Genomic DNA, 18714 nt, shown 5'->3' on the forward strand with positions numbered 1-18714 from the left:
TTCCAAATTTGAATTGTAACCACGAATTTATTCCTTAGTCGTCTCGTCTCGTCTCGTCTCGTCTCGTCCCGCAGACGTTTGTCGTGCTTGCGCTGTCATATGGACCACGACCCGAGCGGCAGCGAGCGGCAGTCGAGCAAAGTCGGGACAAGTCGGGACGGGGACAGGGACAGGGATAGGAATGGTGCGAATGCACTGAAAACTACGCAGACACCTGGTGTGAGGCGAGGCGAGGCGAGGCGAGGCGAGGAAGCCCACATCGCTACCAGTGGGCCCTCCAGCACGACACTGCCACACACCGCACAGGCCCTCCGCTGAACACCAGGGACAAGATGCGTCCTCCGCTAGTGTCGAAGGCTGCACGCGCCCAGCGAATGACAGGGGGTGCAACGAGCAGCAGTGCGTCTCACACACGCGGCGGTGCGCCCGCCAATTCGGCCGTCACTCTGCTGGGACGCCGGGCGCGCCTCCCCCCGCCGTCCACGAGGAACTGGCTGTTGCGGAAGGAAGCGCTTTCGTCAAATGCGGCCGAAAACTAACATTTTGTGTGTTGGGAGAAAAGCCGAACGCGAATTCTGCCGTGCTCCTACATTAGATGAGCGCCAACGGCCATACCATGATGAATACACAGGTTCTCGTCCGATCACCGAAGTTAAGCATCATCGGGCACGGCTAGTACTTGGATGGGTGACCGCCTGGGAAACCCGGGTGCTGCTGGCTCCCTTCCTGTTTTATTTTGTTATGTCACCAGCCCAATTTTCAAACTACCTTTCTGTTGTGACAAAGATGCTTCTTTATGCCTTTTAAACTACTGTAATGGTACGAAAATGCAGTAATTAACTCAGTTTGAGGGAGAATGTGCTAACCAAGTTTGCCGAGAGGACTTTGAAAACGACAAAACAGTACGAATCGGCAGGTGATTTCTGAAATACGTCACCGCCTATTGTTGTGTAGGAGTGTAGAGTTCCAAATTTGATTTGTAACCACGAATTTATTCCTTAGTCGTCTCGTCTCGTCTCGTCTCGTCTCGTCCCGCAGACGTTTGTCGTGCTTGCGCTGTCATATGGACCACGACCCGAGCGGCAGCGAGCGGCAGTCGGGACAAGTCGGGACGGGGACAGGGACAGGGATAGGAATGGTGCGAATGCACTGCAAACTACGCAGACACCTGGTGTGAGGCGAGGCGAGGCGAGGCGAGGCGAGGAAGCCCACATCGCTACCAGTGGGCCCTCCAGCACGACACTGCCACACACCGCACAGGCCCTCCGCTGAACACCAGGGACAAGATGCGTCCTCCGCTAGTGTCGAAGGCTGCACGCGCCCAGCGAATGACAGGGGGTGCAACGAGCAGCAGTGCGTCTCACACACGCGGCGGTGCGCCCGCCAATTCGGCCGTCACTCTGCTGGGACGCCGGGCGCGCCTCCCCCCGCCGTCCACGAGGAACTGGCTGTTGCGGAAGGAAGCGCTTTCGTCAAATGCGGCCGAAAACTAACATTTTGTGTGTTGGGAGAAAAGCCGAACGCGAATTCTGCCGTGCTCCTACATTAGATGAGCGCCAACGGCCATACCATGATGAATACAGCGGTTCTCGTCCGATCACCGAAGTTAAGCATCATCGGGCCCGGCTAGTACTTGGATGGGTGACCGCCTGGGAAACCCGGGTGCTGCTGGCTCCCTTCCTGTTTTATTTTGTTATGTCACCAGCCCAATTTTCAAACTACCTTTCTGTTGTGACAAAGATGCTTCTTTATGCCTTTTAAACTACTGTAATGGTACGAAAATGCAGTAATTAACTCAGTTTGAGGGAGAATGTGCTAACCAAGTTTGCCGAGAGGACTTTGAAAACGACAAAACAGTACGAATCGGCAGGTGATTTTTGAAATACGTCACCGCCTATTGTTGTGTAGGAGTGTAGAGTTCCAAATTTGATTTGTAACCACGAATTTATTCCTTAGTCGTCTCGTCTCGTCTCGTCTCGTCTCGTCTCGTCCCGCAGACGTTTGTCGTGCTTGCGCTGTCATATGGACCACGACCCGAGCGGCAGCGAGCGGCAGTCGAGCAAAGTCGGGACAAGTCGGGACGGGGACAGGGACAGGGATAGGAATGGTGCGAATGCACTGCAAACTACGCAGACACCTGGTGTGAGGCGAGGCGAGGCGAGGCGAGGCGAGGAAGCCCACATCGCTACCAGTGGGCCCTCCAGCACGACACTGCCACACACCGCACAGGCCCTCCGCTGAACACCAGGGACAAGATGCGTCCTCCGCTAGTGTCGAAGGCTGCACGCGCCCAGCGAATGACAGGGGGTGCAACGAGCAGCAGTGCGTCTCACACACGCGGCGGTGCGCCCGCCAATTCGGCCGTCACTCTGCTGGGACGCCGGGCGCGCCTCCCCCCGCCGTCCACGAGGAACTGGCTGTTGCGGAAGGAAGCGCTTTCGTCAAATGCGGCCGAAAACTAACATTTTGTGTGTTGGGAGAAAAGCCGAACGCGAATTCTGCCGTGCTCCTACATTAGATGAGCGCCAACGGCCATACCATGATGAATACAGCGGTTCTCGTCCGATCACCGAAGTTAAGCATCATCGGGCCCGGCTAGTACTTGGATGGGTGACCGCCTGGGAAACCCGGGTGCTGCTGGCTCCCTTCCTGTTTTATTTTGTTATGTCACCAGCCCAATTTTCAAACTACCTTTCTGTTGTGACAAAGATGCTTCTTTATGCCTTTTAAACTACTGTAATGGTACGAAAATGCAGTAATTAACTCAGTTTGAGGGAGAATGTGCTAACCAAGTTTGCCGAGAGGACTTTGAAAACGACAAAACAGTACGAATCGGCAAGTGATTTCTGAAATACGTCACCGCCTATTGTTGTGTAGGAGTGTAGAGTTCCAAATTTGAATTGTAACCACGAATTTATTCCTTAGTCGTCTCGTCTCGTCTCGTCTCGTCTCGTCCCGCAGACGTTTGTCGTGCTTGCGCTGTCATATGGACCACGACCCGAGCGGCAGCGAGCGGCAGTCGAGCAAAGTCGGGACAAGTCGGGACGGGGACAGGGACAGGGATAGGAATGGTGCGAATGCACTGAAAACTACGCAGACACCTGGTGTGAGGCGAGGCGAGGCGAGGCGAGGCGAGGAAGCCCACATCGCTACCAGTGGGCCCTCCAGCACGACACTGCCACACACCGCACAGGCCCTCCGCTGAACACCAGGGACAAGATGCGTCCTCCGCTAGTGTCGAAGGCTGCACGCGCCCAGCGAATGACAGGGGGTGCAACGAGCAGCAGTGCGTCTCACACACGCGGCGGTGCGCCCGCCAATTCGGCCGTCACTCTGCTGGGACGCCGGGCGCGCCTCCCCCCGCCGTCCACGAGGAACTGGCTGTTGCGGAAGGAAGCGCTTTCGTCAAATGCGGCCGAAAACTAACATTTTGTGTGTTGGGAGAAAAGCCGAACGCGAATTCTGCCGTGCTCCTACATTAGATGAGCGCCAACGGCCATACCATGATGAATACACAGGTTCTCGTCCGATCACCGAAGTTAAGCATCATCGGGCACGGCTAGTACTTGGATGGGTGACCGCCTGGGAAACCCGGGTGCTGCTGGCTCCCTTCCTGTTTTATTTTGTTATGTCACCAGCCCAATTTTCAAACTACCTTTCTGTTGTGACAAAGATGCTTCTTTATGCCTTTTAAACTACTGTAATGGTACGAAAATGCAGTAATTAACTCAGTTTGAGGGAGAATGTGCTAACCAAGTTTGCCGAGAGGACTTTGAAAACGACAAAACAGTACGAATCGGCAGGTGATTTCTGAAATACGTCACCGCCTATTGTTGTGTAGGAGTGTAGAGTTCCAAATTTGATTTGTAACCACGAATTTATTCCTTAGTCGTCTCGTCTCGTCTCGTCTCGTCTCGTCCCGCAGACGTTTGTCGTGCTTGCGCTGTCATATGGACCACGACCCGAGCGGCAGCGAGCGGCAGTCGAGCAAAGTCGGGACAAGTCGGGACGGGGACAGGGACAGGGATAGGAATGGTGCGAATGCACTGCAAACTACGCAGACACCTGGTGTGAGGCGAGGCGAGGCGAGGCGAGGCGAGGAAGCCCACATCGCTACCAGTGGGCCCTCCAGCACGACACTGCCACACACCGCACAGGCCCTCCGCTGAACACCAGGGACAAGATGCGTCCTCCGCTAGTGTCGAAGGCTGCACGCGCCCAGCGAATGACAGGGGGTGCAACGAGCAGCAGTGCGTCTCACACACGCGGCGGTGCGCCCGCCAATTCGGCCGTCACTCTGCTGGGACGCCGGGCGCGCCTCCTCCCGCCGTCCACGAGGAACTGGCTGTTGCGGAAGGAAGCGCTTTCGTCAAATGCGGCCGAAAACTAACATTTTGTGTGTTGGGAGAAAAGCCGAACGCGAATTCTGCCGTGCTCCTACATTAGATGAGCGCCAACGGCCATACCATGATGAATACAGCGGTTCTCGTCCGATCACCGAAGTTAAGCATCATCGGGCCCGGCTAGTACTTGGATGGGTGACCGCCTGGGAAACCCGGGTGCTGCTGGCTCCCTTCCTGTTTTATTTTGTTATGTCACCAGCCCAATTTTCAAACTACCTTTCTGTTGTGACAAAGATGCTTCTTTATGCCTTTTAAACTACTGTAATGGTACGAAAATGCAGTAATTAACTCAGTTTGAGGGAGAATGTGCTAACCAAGTTTGCCGAGAGGACTTTGAAAACGACAAAACAGTACGAATCGGCAAGTGATTTCTGAAATACGTCACCGCCTATTGTTGTGTAGGAGTGTAGAGTTCCAAATTTGAATTGTAACCACGAATTTATTCCTTAGTCGTCTCGTCTCGTCTCGTCTCGTCTCGTCCCGCAGACGTTTGTCGTGCTTGCGCTGTCATATGGACCACGACCCGAGCGGCAGCGAGCGGCAGTCGAGCAAAGTCGGGACAAGTCGGGACGGGGACAGGGACAGGGATAGGAATGGTGCGAATGCACTGAAAACTACGCAGACACCTGGTGTGAGGCGAGGCGAGGCGAGGCGAGGCGAGGAAGCCCACATCGCTACCAGTGGGCCCTCCAGCACGACACTGCCACACACCGCACAGGCCCTCCGCTGAACACCAGGGACAAGATGCGTCCTCCGCTAGTGTCGAAGGCTGCACGCGCCCAGCGAATGACAGGGGGTGCAACGAGCAGCAGTGCGTCTCACACACGCGGCGGTGCGCCCGCCAATTCGGCCGTCACTCTGCTGGGACGCCGGGCGCGCCTCCCCCCGCCGTCCACGAGGAACTGGCTGTTGCGGAAGGAAGCGCTTTCGTCAAATGCGGCCGAAAACTAACATTTTGTGTGTTGGGAGAAAAGCCGAACGCGAATTCTGCCGTGCTCCTACATTAGATGAGCGCCAACGGCCATACCATGATGAATACACAGGTTCTCGTCCGATCACCGAAGTTAAGCATCATCGGGCACGGCTAGTACTTGGATGGGTGACCGCCTGGGAAACCCGGGTGCTGCTGGCTCCCTTCCTGTTTTATTTTGTTATGTCACCAGCCCAATTTTCAAACTACCTTTCTGTTGTGACAAAGATGCTTCTTTATGCCTTTTAAACTACTGTAATGGTACGAAAATGCAGTAATTAACTCAGTTTGAGGGAGAATGTGCTAACCAAGTTTGCCGAGAGGACTTTGAAAACGACAAAACAGTACGAATCGGCAGGTGATTTCTGAAATACGTCACCGCCTATTGTTGTGTAGGAGTGTAGAGTTCCAAATTTGATTTGTAACCACGAATTTATTCCTTAGTCGTCTCGTCTCGTCTCGTCTCGTCTCGTCCCGCAGACGTTTGTCGTGCTTGCGCTGTCATATGGACCACGACCCGAGCGGCAGCGAGCGGCAGTCGAGCAAAGTCGGGACAAGTCGGGACGGGGACAGGGACAGGGATAGGAATGGTGCGAATGCACTGCAAACTACGCAGACACCTGGTGTGAGGCGAGGCGAGGCGAGGCGAGGCGAGGAAGCCCACATCGCTACCAGTGGGCCCTCCAGCACGACACTGCCACACACCGCACAGGCCCTCCGCTGAACACCAGGGACAAGATGCGTCCTCCGCTAGTGTCGAAGGCTGCACGCGCCCAGCGAATGACAGGGGGTGCAACGAGCAGCAGTGCGTCTCACACACGCGGCGGTGCGCCCGCCAATTCGGCCGTCACTCTGCTGGGACGCCGGGCGCGCCTCCTCCCGCCGTCCACGAGGAACTGGCTGTTGCGGAAGGAAGCGCTTTCGTCAAATGCGGCCGAAAACTAACATTTTGTGTGTTGGGAGAAAAGCCGAACGCGAATTCTGCCGTGCTCCTACATTAGATGAGCGCCAACGGCCATACCATGATGAATACAGCGGTTCTCGTCCGATCACCGAAGTTAAGCATCATCGGGCCCGGCTAGTACTTGGATGGGTGACCGCCTGGGAAACCCGGGTGCTGCTGGCTCCCTTCCTGTTTTATTTTGTTATGTCACCAGCCCAATTTTCAAACTACCTTTCTGTTGTGACAAAGATGCTTCTTTATGCCTTTTAAACTACTGTAATGGTACGAAAATGCAGTAATTAACTCAGTTTGAGGGAGAATGTGCTAACCAAGTTTGCCGAGAGGACTTTGAAAACGACAAAACAGTACGAATCGGCAGGTGATTTCTGAAATACGTCACCGCCTATTGTTGTGTAGGAGTGTAGAGTTCCAAATTTGATTTGTAACCACGAATTTATTCCTTAGTCGTCTCGTCTCGTCTCGTCTCGTCTCGTCTCGTCCCGCAGACGTTTGTCGTGCTTGCGCTGTCATATGGACCACGACCCGAGCGGCAGCGAGCGGCAGTCGAGCAAAGTCGGGACAAGTCGGGACGGGGACAGGGACAGGGATAGGAATGGTGCGAATGCACTGCAAACTACGCAGACACCTGGTGTGAGGCGAGGCGAGGCGAGGCGAGGCGAGGAAGCCCACATCGCTACCAGTGGGCCCTCCAGCACGACACTGCCACACACCGCACAGGCCCTCCGCTGAACACCAGGGACAAGATGCGTCCTCCGCTAGTGTCGAAGGCTGCACGCGCCCAGCGAATGACAGGGGGTGCAACGAGCAGCAGTGCGTCTCACACACGCGGCGGTGCGCCCGCCAATTCGGCCGTCACTCTGCTGGGACGCCGGGCGCGCCTCCCCCCGCCGTCCACGAGGAACTGGCTGTTGCGGAAGGAAGCGCTTTCGTCAAATGCGGCCGAAAACTAACATTTTGTGTGTTGGGAGAAAAGCCGAACGCGAATTCTGCCGTGCTCCTACATTAGATGAGCGCCAACGGCCATACCATGATGAATACAGCGGTTCTCGTCCGATCACCGAAGTTAAGCATCATCGGGCCCGGCTAGTACTTGGATGGGTGACCGCCTGGGAAACCCGGGTGCTGCTGGCTCCCTTCCTGTTTTATTTTGTTATGTCACCAGCCCAATTTTCAAACTACCTTTCTGTTGTGACAAAGATGCTTCTTTATGCCTTTTAAACTACTGTAATGGTACGAAAATGCAGTAATTAACTCAGTTTGAGGGAGAATGTGCTAACCAAGTTTGCCGAGAGGACTTTGAAAACGACAAAACAGTACGAATCGGCAGGTGATTTCTGAAATACGTCACCGCCTATTGTTGTGTAGGAGTGTAGAGTTCCAAATTTGATTTGTAACCACGAATTTATTCCTTAGTCGTCTCGTCTCGTCTCGTCTCGTCTCGTCTCGTCCCGCAGACGTTTGTCGTGCTTGCGCTGTCATATGGACCACGACCCGAGCGGCAGCGAGCGGCAGTCGAGCAAAGTCGGGACAAGTCGGGACGGGGACAGGGACAGGGATAGGAATGGTGCGAATGCACTGCAAACTACGCAGACACCTGGTGTGAGGCGAGGCGAGGCGAGGCGAGGCGAGGAAGCCCACATCGCTACCAGTGGGCCCTCCAGCACGACACTGCCACACACCGCACAGGCCCTCCGCTGAACACCAGGGACAAGATGCGTCCTCCGCTAGTGTCGAAGGCTGCACGCGCCCAGCGAATGACAGGGGGTGCAACGAGCAGCAGTGCGTCTCACACACGCGGCGGTGCGCCCGCCAATTCGGCCGTCACTCTGCTGGGACGCCGGGCGCGCCTCCCCCCGCCGTCCACGAGGAACTGGCTGTTGCGGAAGGAAGCGCTTTCGTCAAATGCGGCCGAAAACTAACATTTTGTGTGTTGGGAGAAAAGCCGAACGCGAATTCTGCCGTGCTCCTACATTAGATGAGCGCCAACGGCCATACCATGATGAATACAGCGGTTCTCGTCCGATCACCGAAGTTAAGCATCATCGGGCCCGGCTAGTACTTGGATGGGTGACCGCCTGGGAAACCCGGGTGCTGCTGGCTCCCTTCCTGTTTTATTTTGTTATGTCACCAGCCCAATTTTCAAACTACCTTTCTGTTGTGACAAAGATGCTTCTTTATGCCTTTTAAACTACTGTAATGGTACGAAAATGCAGTAATTAACTCAGTTTGAGGGAGAATGTGCTAACCAAGTTTGCCGAGAGGACTTTGAAAACGACAAAACAGTACGAATCGGCAGGTGATTTCTGAAATACGTCACCGCCTATTGTTGTGTAGGAGTGTAGAGTTCCAAATTTGAATTGTAACCACGAATTTATTCCTTAGTCGTCTCGTCTCGTCTCGTCTCGTCTCGTCCCGCAGACGTTTGTCGTGCTTGCGCTGTCATATGGACCACGACCCGAGCGGCAGCGAGCGGCAGTCGAGCAAAGTCGGGACAAGTCGGGACGGGGACAGGGACAGGGATAGGAATGGTGCGAATGCACTGCAAACTACGCAGACACCTGGTGTGAGGCGAGGCGAGGCGAGGCGAGGCGAGGAAGCCCACATCGCTACCAGTGGGCCCTCCAGCACGACACTGCCACACACCGCACAGGCCCTCCGCTGAACACCAGGGACAAGATGCGTCCTCCGCTAGTGTCGAAGGCTGCACGCGCCCAGCGAATGACAGGGGGTGCAACGAGCAGCAGTGCGTCTCACACACGCGGCGGTGCGCCCGCCAATTCGGCCGTCACTCTGCTGGGACGCCGGGCGCGCCTCCCCCCGCCGTCCACGAGGAACTGGCTGTTGCGGAAGGAAGCGCTTTCGTCAAATGCGGCCGAAAACTAACATTTTGTGTGTTGGGAGAAAAGCCGAACGCGAATTCTGCCGTGCTCCTACATTAGATGAGCGCCAACGGCCATACCATGATGAATACAGCGGTTCTCGTCCGATCACCGAAGTTAAGCATCATCGGGCCCGGCTAGTACTTGGATGGGTGACCGCCTGGGAAACCCGGGTGCTGCTGGCTCCCTTCCTGTTTTATTTTGTTATGTCACCAGCCCAATTTTCAAACTACCTTTCTGTTGTGACAAAGATGCTTCTTTATGCCTTTTAAACTACTGTAATGGTACGAAAATGCAGTAATTAACTCAGTTTGAGGGAGAATGTGCTAACCAAGTTTGCCGAGAGGACTTTGAAAACGACAAAACAGTACGAATCGGCAGGTGATTTCTGAAATACGTCACCGCCTATTGTTGTGTAGGAGTGTAGAGTTCCAAATTTGATTTGTAACCACGAATTTATTCCTTAGTCGTCTCGTCTCGTCTCGTCTCGTCTCGTCTCGTCCCGCAGACGTTTGTCGTGCTTGCGCTGTCATATGGACCACGACCCGAGCGGCAGCGAGCGGCAGTCGAGCAAAGTCGGGACAAGTCGGGACGGGGACAGGGACAGGGATAGGAATGGTGCGAATGCACTGCAAACTACGCAGACACCTGGTGTGAGGCGAGGCGAGGCGAGGCGAGGCGAGGAAGCCCACATCGCTACCAGTGGGCCCTCCAGCACGACACTGCCACACACCGCACAGGCCCTCCGCTGAACACCAGGGACAAGATGCGTCCTCCGCTAGTGTCGAAGGCTGCACGCGCCCAGCGAATGACAGGGGGTGCAACGAGCAGCAGTGCGTCTCACACACGCGGCGGTGCGCCCGCCAATTCGGCCGTCACTCTGCTGGGACGCCGGGCGCGCCTCCCCCCGCCGTCCACGAGGAACTGGCTGTTGCGGAAGGAAGCGCTTTCGTCAAATGCGGCCGAAAACTAACATTTTGTGTGTTGGGAGAAAAGCCGAACGCGAATTCTGCCGTGCTCCTACATTAGATGAGCGCCAACGGCCATACCATGATGAATACAGCGGTTCTCGTCCGATCACCGAAGTTAAGCATCATCGGGCCCGGCTAGTACTTGGATGGGTGACCGCCTGGGAAACCCGGGTGCTGCTGGCTCCCTTCCTGTTTTATTTTGTTATGTCACCAGCCCAATTTTCAAACTACCTTTCTGTTGTGACAAAGATGCTTCTTTATGCCTTTTAAACTACTGTAATGGTACGAAAATGCAGTAATTAACTCAGTTTGAGGGAGAATGTGCTAACCAAGTTTGCCGAGAGGACTTTGAAAACGACAAAACAGTACGAATCGGCAGGTGATTTCTGAAATACGTCACCGCCTATTGTTGTGTAGGAGTGTAGAGTTCCAAATTTGAATTGTAACCACGAATTTATTCCTTAGTCGTCTCGTCTCGTCTCGTCTCGTCTCGTCCCGCAGACGTTTGTCGTGCTTGCGCTGTCATATGGACCACGACCCGAGCGGCAGCGAGCGGCAGTCGAGCAAAGTCGGGACAAGTCGGGACGGGGACAGGGACAGGGATAGGAATGGTGCGAATGCACTGCAAACTACGCAGACACCTGGTGTGAGGCGAGGCGAGGCGAGGCGAGGCGAGGAAGCCCACATCGCTACCAGTGGGCCCTCCAGCACGACACTGCCACACACCGCACAGGCCCTCCGCTGAACACCAGGGACAAGATGCGTCCTCCGCTAGTGTCGAAGGCTGCACGCGCCCAGCGAATGACAGGGGGTGCAACGAGCAGCAGTGCGTCTCACACACGCGGCGGTGCGCCCGCCAATTCGGCCGTCACTCTGCTGGGACGCCGGGCGCGCCTCCCCCCGCCGTCCACGAGGAACTGGCTGTTGCGGAAGGAAGCGCTTTCGTCAAATGCGGCCGAAAACTAACATTTTGTGTGTTGGGAGAAAAGCCGAACGCGAATTCTGCCGTGCTCCTACATTAGATGAGCGCCAACGGCCATACCATGATGAATACAGCGGTTCTCGTCCGATCACCGAAGTTAAGCATCATCGGGCCCGGCTAGTACTTGGATGGGTGACCGCCTGGGAAACCCGGGTGCTGCTGGCTCCCTTCCTGTTTTATTTTGTTATGTCACCAGCCCAATTTTCAAACTACCTTTCTGTTGTGACAAAGATGCTTCTTTATGCCTTTTAAACTACTGTAATGGTACGAAAATGCAGTAATTAACTCAGTTTGAGGGAGAATGTGCTAACCAAGTTTGCCGAGAGGACTTTGAAAACGACAAAACAGTACGAATCGGCAGGTGATTTCTGAAATACGTTACCGCCTATTGTTGTGTAGGAGTGTAGAGTTCCAAATTTGATTTGTAACCACGAATTTATTCCTTAGTCGTCTCGTCTCGTCTCGTCTCGTCTCGTCTCGTCCCGCAGACGTTTGTCGTGCTTGCGCTGTCATATGGACCACGACCCGAGCGGCAGCGAGCGGCAGTCGAGCAAAGTCGGGACAAGTCGGGACGGGGACAGGGACAGGGATAGGAATGGTGCGAATGCACTGCAAACTACGCAGACACCTGGTGTGAGGCGAGGCGAGGCGAGGCGAGGCGAGGAAGCCCACATCGCTACCAGTGGGCCCTCCAGCACGACACTGCCACACACCGCACAGGCCCTCCGCTGAACACCAGGGACAAGATGCGTCCTCCGCTAGTGTCGAAGGCTGCACGCGCCCAGCGAATGACAGGGGGTGCAACGAGCAGCAGTGCGTCTCACACACGCGGCGGTGCGCCCGCCAATTCGGCCGTCACTCTGCTGGGACGCCGGGCGCGCCTCCCCCCGCCGTCCTCGAGGAACTGGCGGTTGCGGAAGGAAGCGCTTTCGTCAAATGCGGCCGAAAACTAACATTTTGTGTGTTGGGAGAAAAGCCGAACGCTAATTCTGCCGTGCTCCTACATTAGATGAGCGCCAACGGCCATACCATGATGAATACACCGGTTCTCGTCCGATCTCCGAAGTTAAGCATCATCGGGCCCGGCTAGTACTTGGATGGGTGACCGCCTGGGAAACCCGGGTGCTGCTGGCTCCCTTCCTGTTTTTTTTTGTTATGTCACCAGCCCAATTTTCAAACTACCTTTCTGTTGTGACAAAGATGCTTCTTTATGCCTTTTAAACTACTGTAATGGTACGAAAATGCAGTAATTAACTCAGTTTGAGGGAGAATGTGCTAACCAAGTTTGCCAAGAGCACTTTGAAAACGACAAAACAGTACAAATCGGCAGGTGATTTCTGAAATACGTCACCGCCTATTGTTGTGTAGAGTTCCAAATTTGATTTGTAACCACGAATTTATTCCTTAGTCGTCTCGTCTCGTCTCGTCTCGTCTCGTCTCGTCCCGCAGACGTTTGTCGTGCTTGCGCTGTCATATGGACCACGACCCGAGCGGCAGCGAGCGGCAGTCGAGCAAAGTCGGGACAAGTCGGGACGGGGACAGGGACAGGAATAGGAATGGTGCGAATGCACTGCAAACTACGCAGACACCTGGTGTGAGGCGAGGCGAGGCGAGGCGAGGAAGCCCATATCGCTACCAGTGGGCCCTCCAGCACGACACTGCCACACCCCGCACAGGCCCTCCGCTGAACACCAGGAACAAGATGCGTCCTCCGCTAGTGTCGAAGGCTGCACGCGCCCAGCGAATGACAGGGGGTGCAACGAGCAGCAGTGCGTCTCACACACGCGGCGGTGCGCCCGCCAATTCGGCCGTCACTCTGCTGGGACGCCGGGCGCGCCTCCCCCCGCCGTCCTCGAGGAACTGGCGGTTGCGGAAGGAAGCGCTTTCGTCAAATGCGGCCGAAAACTAACATTTTGTGTGTTGGGAGAAAAGCCGAACGCTAATTCTGCCGTGCTCCTACATTAGATGAGCGCCAACGGCCATACCATGATGAATACACCGGTTCTCGTCCGATCTCCGAAGTTAAGCATCATCGGGCCCGGCTAGTACTTGGATGGGTGACCGCCTGGGAAACCCGGGTGCTGCTGGCTCCCTTCCTGTTTTTTTTTGTTATGTCACCAGCCCAATTTTCAAACTACCTTTCTGTTGTGACAAAGATGCTTCTTTATGCCTTTTAAACTACTGTAATGGTACGAAAATGCAGTAATTAACTCAGTTTGAGGGAGAATGTGCTAACCAAGTTTGCCAAGAGCACTTTGAAAACGACAAAACAGTACAAATCGGCAGGTGATTTCTGAAATACGTCACCGCCTATTGTTGTGTAGAGTTCCAAATTTGATTTGTAACCACGAATTTATTCCTTAGTCGTCTCGTCTCGTCTCGTCTCGTCTCGTCTCGTCCCGCAGACGTTTGTCGTGCTTGCGCTGTCATATGGACCACGACCCGAGCGGCAGCGAGCGGCAGTCGAGCAAAGTCGGGACAAGTCGGGACGGGGACAGGGACAGGAATAGGAATGGTGCGAATGCACTGCAAACTACGCAGACACCTGGTGTGAGGCGAGGCGAGGCGAGGCGAGGAAGCCCATATCGCTACCAGTGGGCCCTCCAGCACGACACTGCCACACCCCGCACAGGCCCTCCGCTGAACACCAGGAACAAGATGCGTCCTCCGCTAGTGTCGAAGGCTGCACGCGCCCAGCGAATGACAGGGGGTGCAACGAGCAGCAGTGCGTCTCACACACGCGGCGGTGCGCCCGCCAATTCGGCCGTCACTCTGCTGGGACGCCGGGCGCGCCTCCCCCCGCCGTCCTCGAGGAACTGGCGGTTGCGGAAGGAAGCGCTTTCGTCAAATGCGGCCGAAAACTAACATTTTGTGTGTTGGGAGAAAAGCCGAACGCTAATTCTGCCGTGCTCCTACATTAGATGAGCGCCAACGGCCATACCATGATGAATACACCGGTTCTCGTCCGATCTCCGAAGTTAAGCATCATCGGGCCCGGCTAGTACTTGGATGGGTGACCGCCTGGGAAACCCGGGTGCTGCTGGCTCCCTTCCTGTTTTTTTTTGTTATGTCACCAGCCCAATTTTCAAACTACCTTTCTGTTGTGACAAAGATGCTTCTTTATGCCTTTTAAACTACTGTAATGGTACGAAAATGCAGTAATTAACTCAGTTTGAGGGAGAATGTGCTAACCAAGTTTGCCAAGAGCACTTTGAAAACGACAAAACAGTACAAATCGGCAGGTGATTTCTGAAATACGTCACCGCCTATTGTTGTGTAGAGTTCCAAATTTGATTTGTAACCACGAATTTATTCCTTAGTCGTCTCGTCTCGTCTCGTCTCGTCTCGTCTCGTCCCGCAGACGTTTGTCGTGCTTGCGCTGTCATATGGACCACGACCCGAGCGGCAGCGAGCGGCAGTCGAGCAAAGTCGGGACAAGTCGGGACGGGGACAGGGACAGGAATAGGAATGGTGCGAATGCACTGCAAACTACGCAGACACCTGGTGTGAGGCGAGGCGAGGCGAGGCGAGGAAGCCCATATCGCTACCAGTGGGCCCTCCAGCACGACACTGCCACACCCCGCACAGGCCCTCCGCTGAACACCAGGAACAAGATGCGTCCTCCGCTAGTGTCGAAGGCTGCACGCGCCCAGCGAATGACAGGGGGTGCAACGAGCAGCAGTGCGTCTCACACACGCGGCGGTGCGCCCGCCAATTCGGCCGTCACTCTGCTGGGACGCCGGGCGCGCCTCCCCCCGCCGTCCTCGAGGAACTGGCGGTTGCGGAAGGAAGCGCTTTCGTCAAATGCGGCCGAAAACTAACATTTTGTGTGTTGGGAGAAAAGCCGAACGCTAATTCTGCCGTGCTCCTACATTAGATGAGCGCCAACGGCCATACCATGATGAATACACCGGTTCTCGTCCGATCTCCGAAGTTAAGCATCATCGGGCCCGGCTAGTACTTGGATGGGTGACCGCCTGGGAAACCCGGGTGCTGCTGGCTCCCTTCCTGTTTTTTTTTGTTATGTCACCAGCCCAATTTTCAAACTACCTTTCTGTTGTGACAAAGATGCTTCTTTATGCCTTTTAAACTACTGTAATGGTACGAAAATGCAGTAATTAACTCAGTTTGAGGGAGAATGTGCTAACCAAGTTTGCCAAGAGGACTTTGAGAACGACAAAACAGTACGAATCGGCAGATGATTTCTGAAATACGTCACCGCCTATTGTTGTGTAGGAGTGTAGAGTTCCAAATTTGATTTGTAACCACGAATTTATTCCTTAGTCGTCTCGTCTCGTCTCGTCTCGTCTCGTCTCGCAGACGTTTGTCGTGCTTGCGCTGTCATATGGACCACGACCCGAGCGGCAGCGAGCGGCAGTCGAGCAAAGTCGGGACAAGTCGGGACGGGGACAGGGACAGGAATAGGAATGGTGCGAATGCACTGCAAACTACGCAGACACCTGGTGTGAGGCGAGGCGAGGCGAGGCGAGGAAGCCCATATCGCTACCAGTGGGCCCTCCAGCACGACACTGCCACACCCCGCACAGGCCCTCCGCTGAACACCAGGAACAAGATGCGTCCTCCGCTAGTGTCGAAGGCTGCACGCGCCCAGCGAATGACAGGGGGTGCAACGAGCAGCAGTGCGTCTCACACACGCGGCGGTGCGCCCGCCAATTCGGCCGTCACTCTGCTGGGACGCCGGGCGCGCCTCCCCCCGCCGTCCTCGAGGAACTGGCGGTTGCGGAAGGAAGCGCTTTCGTCAAATGCGGCCGAAAACTAACATTTTGTGTGTTGGGAGAAAAGCCGAACGCTAATTCTGCCGTGCTCCTACATTAGATGAGCGCCAACGGCCATACCATGATGAATACACCGGTTCTCGTCCGATCTCCGAAGTTAAGCATCATCGGGCCCGGCTAGTACTTGGATGGGTGACCGCCTGGGAAACCCGGGTGCTGCTGGCTCCCTTCCTGTTTTTTTTTGTTATGTCACCAGCCCAATTTTCAAACTACCTTTCTGTTGTGACAAAGATGCTTCTTTATGCCTTTTAAACTACTGTAATGGTACGAAAATGCAGTAATTAACTCAGTTTGAGGGAGAATGTGCTAACCAAGTTTGCCAAGAGGACTTTGAGAACGACAAAACAGTACGAATCGGCAGATGATTTCTGAAATACGTCACCGCCTATTGTTGTGTAGGAGTGTAGAGTTCCAAATTTGATTTGTAACCACGAATTTATTCCTTAGTCGTCTCGTCTCGTCTCGTCTCGTCTCGTCTCGCAGACGTTTGTCGTGCTTGCGCTGTCATATGGACCACGACCCGAGCGGCAGCGAGCGGCAGTCGAGCAAAGTCGGGACAAGTCGGGACGGGGACAGGGACAGGGATAGGAATGGTGCGAATGCACTGCAAACTACGCAGACACCTGGTGTGAGGCGAGGCGAGGCGAGGCGAGGAAGCCCACATCGCTACCAGTGGGCCCTCCAGCACGACACTGCCACACACCGCACAGGCCCTCCGCTGAACACCAGGGACAAGATGCGTCCTCCGCTAGTGTCGAAGGCTGCACGCGCCCAGCGAATGACAGGGGGTGCAACGAGCAGCAGTGCGTCTCACACACGCGGCGGTGCGCCCGCCAATTCGGCCGTCACTCTGCTGGGACGCCGGGCGCGCCTCTCCCCGCCGTCCACGAGGAACTGGCGGTTGCGGAAGGAAGCGCTTTCGTCAAATGCGGCCGAAAACTTACATTTTGTGTGTTGGGAGAAAAGCCGAACGCGAATTCTGCCGTGCTCCTACATTAGATGAGCGCCAACGGCCATACCATGATGAATACAGCGGTTCTCGTCCGATCCCCGAAGTTAAGCATCATCGGGCCCGGCTAGTACTTGGATGGGTGACCGCCTGGGAAACCCGGGTGCTGCTGGCTCCCTTCCTGTTTTTTTTTGTTATGTCACCAGCCCAATTTTCAAACTACCTTTCTGTTGTGACAAAGATGCTTCTTTATGCCTTTTAAACTACTGTAATGGTACGAAAATGCAGTAATTAACTCAGTTTGAGGGAGAATGTGCTAACCAAGTTTGCCAAGAGCACTTTGAAAACGACAAAACAGTACAAATCGGCAGGTGATTTCTGAAATACGTCACCGCCTATTGTTGTGTAGAGTTCCAAATTTGATTTGTAACCACGAATTTATTCCTTAGTCGTCTCGTCTCGTCTCGTCTCGTCTCGTCTCGTCCCGCAGACGTTTGTCGTGCTTGCGCTGTCATATGGACCACGACCCGAGCGGCAGCGAGCGGCAGTCGAGCAAAGTCGGGACAAGTCGGGACGGGGACAGGGACAGGAATAGGAATGGTGCGAATGCACTGCAAACTACGCAGACACCTGGTGTGAGGCGAGGCGAGGCGAGGCGAGGAAGCCCATATCGCTACCAGTGGGCCCTCCAGCACGACACTGCCACACCCCGCACAGGCCCTCCGCTGAACACCAGGAACAAGATGCGTCCTCCGCTAGTGTCGAAGGCTGCACGCGCCCAGCGAATGACAGGGGGTGCAACGAGCAGCAGTGCGTCTCACACACGCGGCGGTGCGCCCGCCAATTCGGACGTCACTCTGCTGGGACGCCGGGCGCGCCTCCCCCCGCCGTCCTCGAGGAACTGGCGGTTGCGGAAGGAAGCGCTTTCGTCAAATGCGGCCGAAAACTAACATTTTGTGTGTTGGGAGAAAAGCCGAACGCTAATTCTGCCGTGCTCCTACATTAGATGAGCGCCAACGGCCATACCATGATGAATACACCGGTTCTCGTCCGATCTCCGAAGTTAAGCATCATCGGGCCCGGCTAGTACTTGGATGGGTGACCGCCTGGGAAACCCGGGTGCTGCTGGCTCCCTTCCTGTTTTTTTTTGTTATGTCACCAGCCCAATTTTCAAACTACCTTTCTGTTGTGACAAAGATGCTTCTTTATGCCTTTTAAACTACTGTAATGGTACGAAAATGCAGTAATTAACTCAGTTTGAGGGAGAATGTGCTAACCAAGTTTGCCAAGAGCACTTTGAAAACGACAAAACAGTACAAATCGGCAGGTGATTTCTGAAATACGTCACCGCCTATTGTTGTGTAGAGTTCCAAATTTGATTTGTAACCACGAATTTATTCCTTAGTCGTCTCGTCTCGTCTCGTCTCGTCTCGTCTCGTCCCGCAGACGTTTGTCGTGCTTGCGCTGTCATATGGACCACGACCCGAGCGGCAGCGAGCGGCAGTCGAGCAAAGTCGGGACAAGTCGGGACGGGGACAGGGACAGGAATAGGAATGGTGCGAATGCACTGCAAACTACGCAGACACCTGGTGTGAGGCGAGGCGAGGCGAGGCGAGGAAGCCCATATCGCTACCAGTGGGCCCTCCAGCACGACACTGCCACACCCCGCACAGGCCCTCCGCTGAACACCAGGAACAAGATGCGTCCTCCGCTAGTGTCGAAGGCTGCACGCGCCCAGCGAATGACAGGGGGTGCAACGAGCAGCAGTGCGTCTCACACACGCGGCGGTGCGCCCGCCAA

At 55.1% G+C, this 18714-nt stretch overlaps 19 non-coding genes across 19 annotated transcripts; all 19 read left to right on the forward strand.

The window, feature by feature from the left end:
* Window positions 1-601: 601 nt before the first annotated feature.
* LOC126158954 (5S ribosomal RNA) lies at window positions 602-720 on the forward strand. Its single transcript, XR_007533927.1, has one exon. It is a non-coding gene; the product is annotated as a 5S ribosomal RNA (ribosomal RNA).
* Window positions 721-1555: 835 nt separating this feature from the next.
* LOC126158820 (5S ribosomal RNA) lies at window positions 1556-1674 on the forward strand. The gene has a single exon (XR_007533801.1). It is a non-coding gene; the product is annotated as a 5S ribosomal RNA (ribosomal RNA).
* Window positions 1675-2524: 850 nt separating this feature from the next.
* LOC126158821 (5S ribosomal RNA) lies at window positions 2525-2643 on the forward strand. The gene has a single exon (XR_007533802.1). It is a non-coding gene; the product is annotated as a 5S ribosomal RNA (ribosomal RNA).
* An 845-nt stretch (window positions 2644-3488) lies between these two features.
* Window positions 3489-3607, forward strand: LOC126158957 (5S ribosomal RNA). Its single transcript, XR_007533928.1, has one exon. It is a non-coding gene; the product is annotated as a 5S ribosomal RNA (ribosomal RNA).
* An 845-nt stretch (window positions 3608-4452) lies between these two features.
* LOC126158822 (5S ribosomal RNA) lies at window positions 4453-4571 on the forward strand. Its single transcript, XR_007533803.1, has one exon. It is a non-coding gene; the product is annotated as a 5S ribosomal RNA (ribosomal RNA).
* Window positions 4572-5416: 845 nt separating this feature from the next.
* LOC126158958 (5S ribosomal RNA) lies at window positions 5417-5535 on the forward strand. The gene has a single exon (XR_007533929.1). It is a non-coding gene; the product is annotated as a 5S ribosomal RNA (ribosomal RNA).
* Window positions 5536-6380: 845 nt separating this feature from the next.
* On the forward strand, window positions 6381-6499 carry LOC126158823 (5S ribosomal RNA). Its single transcript, XR_007533804.1, has one exon. It is a non-coding gene; the product is annotated as a 5S ribosomal RNA (ribosomal RNA).
* An 850-nt stretch (window positions 6500-7349) lies between these two features.
* Window positions 7350-7468, forward strand: LOC126158824 (5S ribosomal RNA). Its single transcript, XR_007533805.1, has one exon. It is a non-coding gene; the product is annotated as a 5S ribosomal RNA (ribosomal RNA).
* An 850-nt stretch (window positions 7469-8318) lies between these two features.
* Window positions 8319-8437, forward strand: LOC126158825 (5S ribosomal RNA). The gene has a single exon (XR_007533806.1). It is a non-coding gene; the product is annotated as a 5S ribosomal RNA (ribosomal RNA).
* Window positions 8438-9282: 845 nt separating this feature from the next.
* LOC126158827 (5S ribosomal RNA) lies at window positions 9283-9401 on the forward strand. Its single transcript, XR_007533807.1, has one exon. It is a non-coding gene; the product is annotated as a 5S ribosomal RNA (ribosomal RNA).
* Window positions 9402-10251: 850 nt separating this feature from the next.
* Window positions 10252-10370, forward strand: LOC126158829 (5S ribosomal RNA). Its single transcript, XR_007533809.1, has one exon. It is a non-coding gene; the product is annotated as a 5S ribosomal RNA (ribosomal RNA).
* Window positions 10371-11215: 845 nt separating this feature from the next.
* On the forward strand, window positions 11216-11334 carry LOC126158830 (5S ribosomal RNA). The gene has a single exon (XR_007533810.1). It is a non-coding gene; the product is annotated as a 5S ribosomal RNA (ribosomal RNA).
* An 850-nt stretch (window positions 11335-12184) lies between these two features.
* Window positions 12185-12303, forward strand: LOC126158626 (5S ribosomal RNA). Its single transcript, XR_007533618.1, has one exon. It is a non-coding gene; the product is annotated as a 5S ribosomal RNA (ribosomal RNA).
* An 837-nt stretch (window positions 12304-13140) lies between these two features.
* Window positions 13141-13259, forward strand: LOC126158627 (5S ribosomal RNA). Its single transcript, XR_007533619.1, has one exon. It is a non-coding gene; the product is annotated as a 5S ribosomal RNA (ribosomal RNA).
* An 837-nt stretch (window positions 13260-14096) lies between these two features.
* LOC126158629 (5S ribosomal RNA) lies at window positions 14097-14215 on the forward strand. The gene has a single exon (XR_007533621.1). It is a non-coding gene; the product is annotated as a 5S ribosomal RNA (ribosomal RNA).
* Window positions 14216-15052: 837 nt separating this feature from the next.
* LOC126158630 (5S ribosomal RNA) lies at window positions 15053-15171 on the forward strand. Its single transcript, XR_007533622.1, has one exon. It is a non-coding gene; the product is annotated as a 5S ribosomal RNA (ribosomal RNA).
* An 840-nt stretch (window positions 15172-16011) lies between these two features.
* On the forward strand, window positions 16012-16130 carry LOC126158631 (5S ribosomal RNA). The gene has a single exon (XR_007533623.1). It is a non-coding gene; the product is annotated as a 5S ribosomal RNA (ribosomal RNA).
* Window positions 16131-16970: 840 nt separating this feature from the next.
* Window positions 16971-17089, forward strand: LOC126158962 (5S ribosomal RNA). The gene has a single exon (XR_007533933.1). It is a non-coding gene; the product is annotated as a 5S ribosomal RNA (ribosomal RNA).
* An 837-nt stretch (window positions 17090-17926) lies between these two features.
* On the forward strand, window positions 17927-18045 carry LOC126158632 (5S ribosomal RNA). The gene has a single exon (XR_007533624.1). It is a non-coding gene; the product is annotated as a 5S ribosomal RNA (ribosomal RNA).
* The last annotated feature ends 669 nt before the right edge of the window (window positions 18046-18714 follow it).

This window comes from Schistocerca cancellata, unplaced genomic scaffold, assembly GCF_023864275.1.
Source record: "Schistocerca cancellata isolate TAMUIC-IGC-003103 unplaced genomic scaffold, iqSchCanc2.1 HiC_scaffold_1114, whole genome shotgun sequence".
NCBI lineage: Eukaryota > Metazoa > Arthropoda > Insecta > Orthoptera > Acrididae > Schistocerca > Schistocerca cancellata.